Source organism: Atheta coriaria, unplaced genomic scaffold, assembly GCF_025399875.1.
Source record: "Atheta coriaria isolate IRGN ID8LTWV9N9 unplaced genomic scaffold, Caltech_Dcor_3.1 hic_scaffold_4_pilon, whole genome shotgun sequence".
NCBI lineage: Eukaryota > Metazoa > Arthropoda > Insecta > Coleoptera > Staphylinidae > Dalotia > Dalotia coriaria.
This window is the reverse complement of record NW_027045446.1, coordinates 7,803,491-7,813,571: the sequence shown is the minus strand read 5'-3', so window position 1 is coordinate 7,813,571 and position 10,081 is coordinate 7,803,491. Positions and strand designations below refer to the sequence as shown.

The 10,081-nt window shown below is 34.9% G+C and overlaps 1 long non-coding RNA gene across 14 annotated transcripts in view; it reads right to left on the bottom strand.

The window, feature by feature from the left end:
* Positions 1 to 10,073, bottom strand: part of LOC135790468 (uncharacterized) — a 98,295-nt gene extending 88,222 nt beyond the window's left edge. For 6 of the 14 annotated variants that reach the window (XR_010547777.1, XR_010547778.1, XR_010547779.1 and 3 more), the window contains exons 1-2: positions 9,408 to 10,069; positions 8,411 to 9,251 (exon numbers count right to left, since the gene is read on the bottom strand). This is a non-coding gene — a long non-coding RNA (uncharacterized lncRNA). Of the gene's footprint in view, positions 1 to 8,410; positions 9,252 to 9,407 lie in introns of all 14 variants that reach the window. The other 8 variants (XR_010547784.1, XR_010547786.1, XR_010547783.1 and 5 more) reach the window with 4 other exon arrangements.
* Between the last annotated feature and the right edge of the window lie 8 nt (positions 10,074 to 10,081).

The following is a 10,081-nucleotide window of genomic DNA, read 5'->3' as shown; positions in this document are numbered from 1 at the left end:
AATTAATTTAAACTAAAGTAAAGCAAATACTTGAATGTAAATTGGGTTAGGACGGTGGTAGTTATCATAAAATATGACTCAATTAAAGAATTGAGCATTTTTAACTTCGAAAGTCATATTCATGTAATTTGAGGTTTCTGATTAAATAATTTCAATGGTTTCTTAAATAACATTCCAACTAACTCATAGATGGAGCTACAATGAAGTTACGAACATAAAACGATTGCTCAGCTATTGTTGTTCTCTGTCGCTGCAATTCCGGCAAGCATCGAGTATCTATATACGAGTATGTGTTTCTTGAGATTTAATGTGATGTAATGAAATTTAATCTTGTTAAATTTAATTGACAATTGACTAATTAGTAATAGCATGTGTGAATAGTACGTTGTTGGTGTGTAAAGTTGCGAATTTTAAGTGTTTAGTGTGTTTAGGCGTATTTCGTGAATGAGTTGCCGTCGGACGCAGGCGAGCGTTATTTGTTTACATTGATTGAGTTTGTACCTTCAAGGTAAAGAAGATCTATGAGTATATGCCACCTAGTAAAATGTTTTGATTAACTGGCGGCAAATGTTTATCATCGTAAGTTATCGGAACTACTGGTCAATTAAGTTTCTATTGGTAAGTTTTAAAATTAAATTATACGTATAATAATTAATTATACTTTATATATGCACAGAACACTAGAGTTGCTCTTTACGTTGTACCTTTTGCATTTTTTCCACACTCGCTACGGTTTTCGGACGTTATCTCGCGAACCGTGTTTGCTATTTTAATGTTTTCTTCATATTTGGAAAGCGCGACTGTTGTTCTTGTTGATGCAGGATCAACAGAGAGGGAGAGTTTTTACTTTGCTTACATGAAGCTCTAGCTCGCACCCTACTGAGCCATTATTTCATCGCGGGAAACGCCCTGTATCTCCTGAACTAATTGCTTTTCTTGAAGTTTCTAAACTTCATCTTAAAGTTCGAGAGATCCTCTGCACTACGCATACCTTTTTAACGCTTGAAACCCTTTGGAAGCATCTTAAAATACCCTTTGAATATCGCTATTTTTTTCCAATAAATTTTAGTTTTTGTTCGAAAACAGGGTCTAACTTTTGTATTATTTTTTTGTTGAATAACAGGGTCAAACTGTTTTAGTTAAAAATTTTTCGGCCGAAGAACAGGATCGAACTTTTTTGTAGAATTTTTTTTCAGTTGAAGAACAGGGTCGAACTTTTTTTAATATATAAGTAACACGGTTGTAATAAAAATAATAAAAATGTCGTTACTATGGATACATTTTACACGTATTTCAAGTGGATTAGCTCAATGTAATTATTGCCCATTGCAATATAATACAAAAAGACAACAGCATCATTAAGATATCATATTAAAAATAAACACCCAGAAAAATTTAAAAATATATTGAAGCCACCCTTGGCTCCGGCGCCCTCTAGCGGCGATTTGGGCTACGAGCACCGCCGACTTGACCGCGCTAAGGACGCTCAACTAGAGATCCTAGGGTGCTAGGATCTCTAGGGAGCTGTCCTCATGACAAGCGGCAGCCCATAACGACACTCGCGCTTCCGACCTCACTAAGCATCGACACGTTACAAGCGAGCCTCAACCTCTCAGAACAGCGACATCCTCACCAGCCCACCAATACCCAAGCCCTTCACCACCGCTGACAGACAACCTACGCATCAATATTATACAGTAGAATCCGTTTATTATGACTCCGCTTATATTGATATATATAAAAGAAAGTCGTGTTGGTTAACTCCATTATAACTAAAGAACGGCTAATCCAATTTAGCTTAAAATTGGTGGAGAGGTAGCTTAGGGCCAGGAGAAGGTAATGGGATACTTTTTAAAATGAAAACTTTTCTAAAAGGGCACTAAACGACACTAAAAAGAGACAAACATATTTGCGTATATGGATTATCTTGCGGGAGAATAAGAGAACGCAAATACAAAGTTTTCTATTATCCCCGTCTCCTCTTTGTGCGATGCTTTGTAGCTTCCCCCCTAAGCATAGACGTGTGTATGTGTGTACGTGTGGGTTGAAGTCGACCGGTTGTTGTTTTTGTTTGGAGAAGGTTACTAGGATACTTTTTGAAGTGAAAACTTCTTTAGAGAACACTAAACGACACTGAAAGGAAACAAACATATTCGCTTATATGGTTTAGCCCACGGGAGAAAAAGAGCACACAAATATAATGTTTTCTGTTATCTCCCTCTCCTCTTTGTGCGATTCGTAGCTTCTCCCGAAGCATAGACGTGCGTGGGTTTGTACGTGTTGGTTGAAATTGCCCTGTTGATGTGTTTGTTTGAATAAGACTTAGTAAGTGTAGGATACTTTTTTAATACTTTTTGAAGTTAAAACTTCTTTGGAAGATACTAAACGAGTTTTCACCGTCTCTTCTTCGTGCGATGCTTCGTAGCTTCCTCACTCAACATTCAGCGACCAAAACGATCAAATCTTATCCGACAAAACCGTAATGCAACTAGGATTCAAAGGATTGAGAATGAAAGGACTGAAGAAGAACAAAAAATTGCACGTGAAAAGCGCCGTGTTAGTATGACTCGACTTTGTGCTTCCCAATCACAAGAGCAAAGCGAGGCGGAACAAAGTTTGCCGGGTCAGCTAGTACTTCATATTCTTGATTGTTGAAAAAATCTCTACAAGATGACGTATTTCCTGAAAAACAACAAAAATTAGATAAAAAAAAAACTTTAAAGAAAAGATTTTGTTATAAAAAAGACAAAAGATTTCTCTTATTTATGTCGAATGCAGTTTTCTCTAAAATTGTAAATAGAGCCTAAACGCCCTAAACGGTTAATGTTAGCAAAATTTTTAAATTCTGTTTTCGGATTTTGAAAGATATTTTAAGTATGATTTTTCTATCATTGACCGTTTAGGTTCTACTAACAATTTTAATAAAAGAAGTTGTTTATACATGCCTATAGGGCTTTAATCTGTAATTGTGTTATTGGTTTCCGATTCAGAATTTAATTGAAATTAAAAGTCCCATGCATAGTACGAGTACAATTTTTCTCATGCTCTGCACTATCACACTGAAAATACTAGTATCAGTGTTTACAAACAAACATGTTTTCTTATCTCGTGCAATTTTTGTGTGATCGCCACGCGGTTGGCTTGCGTACCACGTTAGTCTCATTCTTGTCGCCGGGTGATCTGCACGTAAATTTTCTTCGGAATCATTTGAGTTCCTTAATTTTTCTTCGCGTAATTACGTAATATTTCTAAAAGTTCTGTTTCATTGTGCGTGAGTGATGTCGGGTATTTGTTAAACGCGGATTAAACGTACGCAGAGGTAAAGCGTGTGATGTTCCGTTGGCCGTCGGATACTCTTTTAGTATTGTACGCATATTTCATCTTGGCTTCAATGCGCATAATTAGGGTCCTCACAACTTATTGGATATCACGAAAGTGAAAAGGTAATTTTGGATCCAGGTATATTCTCGCATTACATCACCCATATAAAATAGCAAATCCGTGGTAGACTCTACTAGTTTTTACTTCAACCGCGTGGCCTTTACGCACGCAAATAATTTTTCTCTCTGTTTTAATACCTACTGTTGATTGGCATTACTTATTCGAAACATTGTTTTTCTTTTGTTTGATATACGAATTATAATTTAAGATTGTCTCGTGCCGTTGGCTGCCTTTTCGATGCTCGTTGGAGGCTGCGGCCTTAGTTGCCTTTGTTATACATGATTTTAAATGAAATTCGGCTTTGTGTTTTATTTTTGTTATATCTATTCCATCACATTTCCTTGATACTCAGAGGAAATACAGTTTCATCTTAAATGTTCTGATTTTTGCTGTGTCACTCTTTCTTTCACTCTTCTTTGATTTCCCGTGCAAATTGTTTTTCTTATGTCGGCTATTGTCAATAGTCAATTGTTTCCAGATCTTTTCATTCTTAAATCTTAATTTTTCTTTATGTATCACCCGGTATATATATTTTGCATATCAAGTGCTGAAAATTGAGCACATTTATTTGTATTTGGATTTTATGATTTTCCTTTGATTGTTTTTAGAATTTGACTTCTTACACTTTGACTGTTCTTTTTGTAACGCCCTGTACATTTGTTTCCCCGAGTAACGGTGAAAAACGCGCGATATTTGAGACGTTTTCCTGTCTGCACTTAAAATTTTTCTTTTGTGACACCCTGTATAGTTGTTCCCCTTTTCCATCACCTAAAAAATGGGCAATTTGCTAATTTCTTTATCCCGGTAGAACATTTTGACGTGTTACTTGCTAATACTCGTATGTGCGCGACGATGCAGGCCGTAAGTTCTGTGTCAATAAGGCGGCATGTATTTTGTTGACTTGTAAATCTAAACTTGTATTCTATTGTTAATAAAGAAATAGTAAGATATATTGACTTCTTTGATTTGTGTTTACCCCTTCTATCATTTCAGGATTTGTTCCCTCTCTCTGGGGATGATCCCCACTATAAAAATTGTTAAGGTATCTTGTATTTGTATTTGTGTACTCCATCTTTCATTTCAGCTACAGGTCAGAACTTGTAAGAATATTTTTAAGTGTCACTTCTCTTGAGGCGACTTAAAACTTGGAAATATTTAAACAAAACCTTATAAGGATTGTCCTTATAATGAATTCCCTCTCTCTGGGGGTGATCCCCCACCATAAAAATTTTTGATATGCCTGATAATTCCGGGGATGAAGCGCAGAGATATCGTAGCTGTAGGCTGGGCCGGGAGCAATGGACGGATCGAAGCAGTGGACCGTCTTATAACGACACGTGCCAAAAAATTTAAAAATCTGATCCTCCCCTGTTCTCTTTCTTCTATCTCCTCCTCTTCACAACTCTACTCTACTCTCTCTGTTCTCTTCCTTCTATCTTCTCCTATTCTCTACTACTCCTCCTTCTGTTTCCTTGTTCTCCGTTACACTTGCTCTTGCTTTCTTATTTCTTCTCATATTACCATCACTTGTATTTCAATTTCTCTTATATTTCGTTGCAATTCATATATGCAACCCAAATTACACCTGATATGAATGAAACGTAGAGACACCGTAGTTGTAGGCTGGGCCGGGAGCAATGGACGCATCGAAGCAGTAGTGGTGGCAATCTTGTTATTCCTAACTTCCCTGTATTGCCGTCATCTCGTTCTTCGCTGTTATTCGAATTCTAATTGAATTTCAACTCTGTTGCGCGCATAGGCAACCCACATTACTCGGAATTATTTTCATATTTAAGAAAACATCTTTGCTCTACTGGGATTCGAACCATGAACCCCTAATTTGCAAGTACAGGTACGTACACCTAAGCTACCGAGCTCTCTTATCATATTGTATTCGTTTCTGGTATAAATATTGCACTTTTAATCATGTTTTTAAAAAGAACAACCCTTATGTTTCATCCATCACGCACACACTTGACTTGAATCAAATGTTATTTTTAAACGATTCCTGAAAACAACAAATAGGATACCAAAATAAATATACTTTCAAGTATAATATTAAATTGTATTTTATTGGTGTTCATACAATCAAGAAAGTACTTTGTAATTGTTTTTAACGTGTGTTCCATAGCTGCGTAACTTCGGTACCATTATCAAGTTGCGAAAAATGGCTTATGGGCTTGGCCAGTTTAATTCACAGCAAATGAATAAAAACAAATACATATTAAAATTAATGAATACGTTAGTTTTAATTTGCATTGACGTCACGCACTTAATTGTTCTTCCGTTAACAAGACATTTTACATTAGTAAGAATTGATACTCATTTTAACAAATTAACCGTTGAATAAATAAATAATAATACCAATTCGACATATATTATTAGTCACTCAATATCCGATTCCATGAGCGACAATTCAATAACTGTAAGCCACACTGGCTGAAATTCATTGTCGTCCGTGTCACTATTATATTAACATCTCAAGAAACGCGATAAATAACTATGCAGATAAACTTAAGAACAAAACACGTGCTCATGACACCACCGCGCACGACCGACTAAGCATGAAAGAGAATTGTCAGCCGACTTAAACATCTAGTTGAAGCACCAGGTAGATAATTGTAGCATTGTTTACTTTTATTATTTATGTATTGGTATATCAATGTCAATTAGTTTGATACAATTTGCATTTTTAATACAAAAATTGGTTTTTACATGTCAATAGGGCTACTGTATTCCGAATTTAATTTACTTTCGGAATCCAAAAACAAAATTAAAGCACAAATCAGAATTTTATTTTGAATCGTGTAAAACAATTGGAGAAGCGCAAACAAGTAAAGTCAATAATGGATTTGATTTTCAAATTGCTAAAGAAATGCGAGAACATACCTTGATGCACAATAAATTTTTGCGTTTTGGTATATAGAATAAGTTGTATGGACCTTAATTATGCACATTGAAGAACCGATGAATTACGCATATAATACAAAAAGAATACGACGGCCGACGGAACATCACTCCCGCTTTACCTCTGAGTATGTACAATCCGCGTGGATTGTACGCACATCAATCGCGCACAATCGAATAAGCATTTAGAAACTCAAAAATAATGAAGACAATGTGCGTGTAGATCACCTGACGACAAAAATGAGACTAACGTGGTACACAAGCCAACCGCGTGGCGATCGCACCAGAATTGCACGAGATAAGAAAGCATGTTTGTTTGAAAACACTGACACTTTCAGTGTGGTAGTGCAAAACATGAATAGAATTGTACTCGTACTATGCAAGGAACTATTAATTTCGATTTAATTTTAAATCGGAAACCTAGATAATTTAATTCTACATCGATTATTTTGGTAACTTTTTTTGATAACATTAACCGTTTAGACCCTATTTACAATTTTAGAGAAAAATGCATTCGTTCGACCCTGTTCTTCGACCGAAAAACATTTTCACAAAATTGTTTGACACTGTTCTTCGACCAAAAAATTTTAAGTAATAAAGTTCGACCATGTTTTTCGATCGAAAAAATATTAACAAAAAAATTCGACCAAAAAATTTTAAGTAAAAAAGTTCGACCCTGTTTTTGACTGAAAAGATTTTAACAAAAAAATTCGACCGAAAAATTTTAAGTAAAAGTTCGACCCTGTTTTTGACCGAAAAGATTTTAACAAAAAAATTCGACCGAAAATTTTTAAATAAAAAAGTTCGACCCAGTTTTTCGACCGAAAAAAATTTAACAAAAAAATTCGACCGATAATTTTTAAGTAAAAAAGTTCGACCCTGTTTTTCGACCAAAAAAAGTTCCACCCTGTTCTTCAGCCGCAAACATTTTAAGAATAAATCTTCGACCCTGTTACTCGACAAAAAAATGAAAGTTATTGGACAAAACAGCATTATTCTAAGGGTATTTTGAGACACTTCCCCAAAATTAATGAAGTTAAAAAGATATGCATAATGTAGAGGGACTCTTGAACTTCAACGTGACGTTGAGAAACTTTTAAACAAATCAGTTAGTTCACGAGAAAGTAGGCGATTTCCACATCATGTTTTTAAATTTTCAAAACAATGCCAACGTTTAAAGGGTATCTTAGGGCACTTGCAAAGGGTTTAGCAGGTTAAAATTGTGTCGTGAAGAAGGGCTCTTGAACTAAAATATGGTATCAAAAAACTCAACGAAAGTAAGATGGTCCACGAGAGACAGGGTGTTTTCCACACCATGTTTTCAAATTTTCATAACATTGCCAACTTTTGAAGGGCATTTCAGGGCACTTCCAAAGGACCTATTTTGCTGCAATAAAATGCATCGTAAAGAGGGTCTGTTGAACTCTAATATATCGCTAAGAAACTTCAGGAAAATCAACTAATTCTGGAGATACAGGCTGTTTTCCACACCATGTTTTCAAATTTTCATAAAATTGCCAATTTTTGAAGAGCATTTTAGGGCACTTCCAAAAGGTCCTAGTGGATAAAAATAGAATGCATCTTAAAAAGAATTTTTTGATCTAAAACAAGGCATTGAGAAACTAAAGGTAAGTAAATTAGTTCAGAAGATACAGGTTGTTTTCCACTCCACATTTTCTAATTTTTATGGAATAGTCAATTTTTGAAGAGCCTTTTAGGGTACTTCCAAAGGCCTAGGGTATAAAAATAGAATACATTTTAAAATGAGTCTCTTGATGAATTAGTACAGAAGTACACCCTATGTTTTTCACTCCATAGTAAATTTTAAATATTATTTTTAGTAAACAAAGTATTTTATTTGGTTGAAAATCTTTTAGCACTATGTGTCAGAAATTCTTTACGCCTTATTTCTGATTTCGCACTGGCAGAATGAGTAGCCTGTCTCAACAAATCAAATTAAAAGTTATATCTATAAAAAATTGGTAATTTATCATATCTTACCGAAGCGATTTGCTTTTTAATGTTTTTATTTACTTCTATTACTAAGAAATTCAATTCTTACAATCTGATGCAAGAATGGTTTTCCTACAATGTCGGGTGCAGGTGCAAAATCTTTAAAATAAACAAAAATCAGTATCAGTCTTTAGAAACACGAAGATTAAATTTTTGTTGCCTTTTCGTTGGCTAATTACAATTTTATCTATGGTACCAAAAAAATAATTTAAATGAAAATTTAAACAAAGAACAACATTTCCATACCTATGTGTTCTCTGTCAGAACTTAATCATTTTCTTAATAAGAATATTGAATAAAAGGATAAAAATTTACAAATAAATTGCAGTTAGCGACTTTAGACTGTCTTATAGAACGACACGCCGCCAAAAAATTTAAAAATCCGAGCCACTCCTGTTCTCGGGGTGGCTTTCTCAACCTACACTCTTGTTCTCCAACAATTACTACTCCTTCCTCATTCTTGTTATTATTCCTGTTATTTGCGACTCCATTTGAAATTCAACTCTGATACATTGGCAACCCATATTACTGGGATTTATTTTAATTTATTTATTCACATTATTCTCATCATCGAGAAGAGAATAACAAACAGAGCACATAGACAGCACCAACTGAGCAGAAAAACTTTGAATTAGAGACACGGCTGCTTCCGATAATTACGCCACCTACTCAGGTAAAATGAACCAACAGTGGCAAACAAATGAGTTTCGTCGGCACAAACTAGTACTGTATTACAGGAAACTACAGATGCGACAAACATTTGTTGAGCAAAACATTTACAGTAGCAATTTAATGAATGATTTAAAAGTAAGGGAATTCAATTTCTCACTCTGCAGTAATTTCCAATATTTGCAATCTGACATAAGACTGACAATTCACTTTCTGGACACCTAAAACAAACAAAAATCAGTGTTCCAAAACAAAGAAATGCAAACAGCAAAGGGGAAACATTCACTATACAATATAATCACTATACACAATAGTTTTAAGTTACATTAGGCGAACAAGCCACTACATTAATTCATTCTTAAACTGATATCACTTACTCAGAATCCTATCTGTCTTCATAATTCCAAGATGCAGGTATGCTACGTGGTTTGCAGGAACTTCAATTACTCTCAAAACCTCATACACGCTTGTTATAAATAATACCATCGGTGGTATATCAAGCAGAACACGATATCAGAATTAAAACAAAACGAAAAAAGAAAAAACATTTGACGTGGGGATCAGAAAATAACGCATGCACCACAACCGACGGCGCAAGCTGTACTGAGCTAAATTGACAGTCGCCAGCCGCATCAATGGCCCACGGCCCATGAAAACACTCGAAAATCACGCAGATCATTTATAAAATGAAGATAAAACTTTAGAGTACTATCTTCTTGCTCTAGCTCATCTTTTAGCATTTAGTTTATAAACAAAACGGCTAAACCAGTGTCTAAACCATGGATTAAACAAAGTATTAAGAGAACCAACTAAATATGAATAAATGTGTCACTATTGTTGTACACAACTGTTTTCGGTGCATTCTAAGCAAAGTTTAAATTTACCTACATCTTCTATAAATGCAGCAGTCAGATAAATGTAGTATCAACTTATTTATTACTAAAAAGAAAATAAATATATTTAATACATACGTATTGCCATCTATTAGCAATCCTTGACGCTCATTTAATGATTGTGGAAAATGCGTACGCTCAAGTCATATGACTGAAAA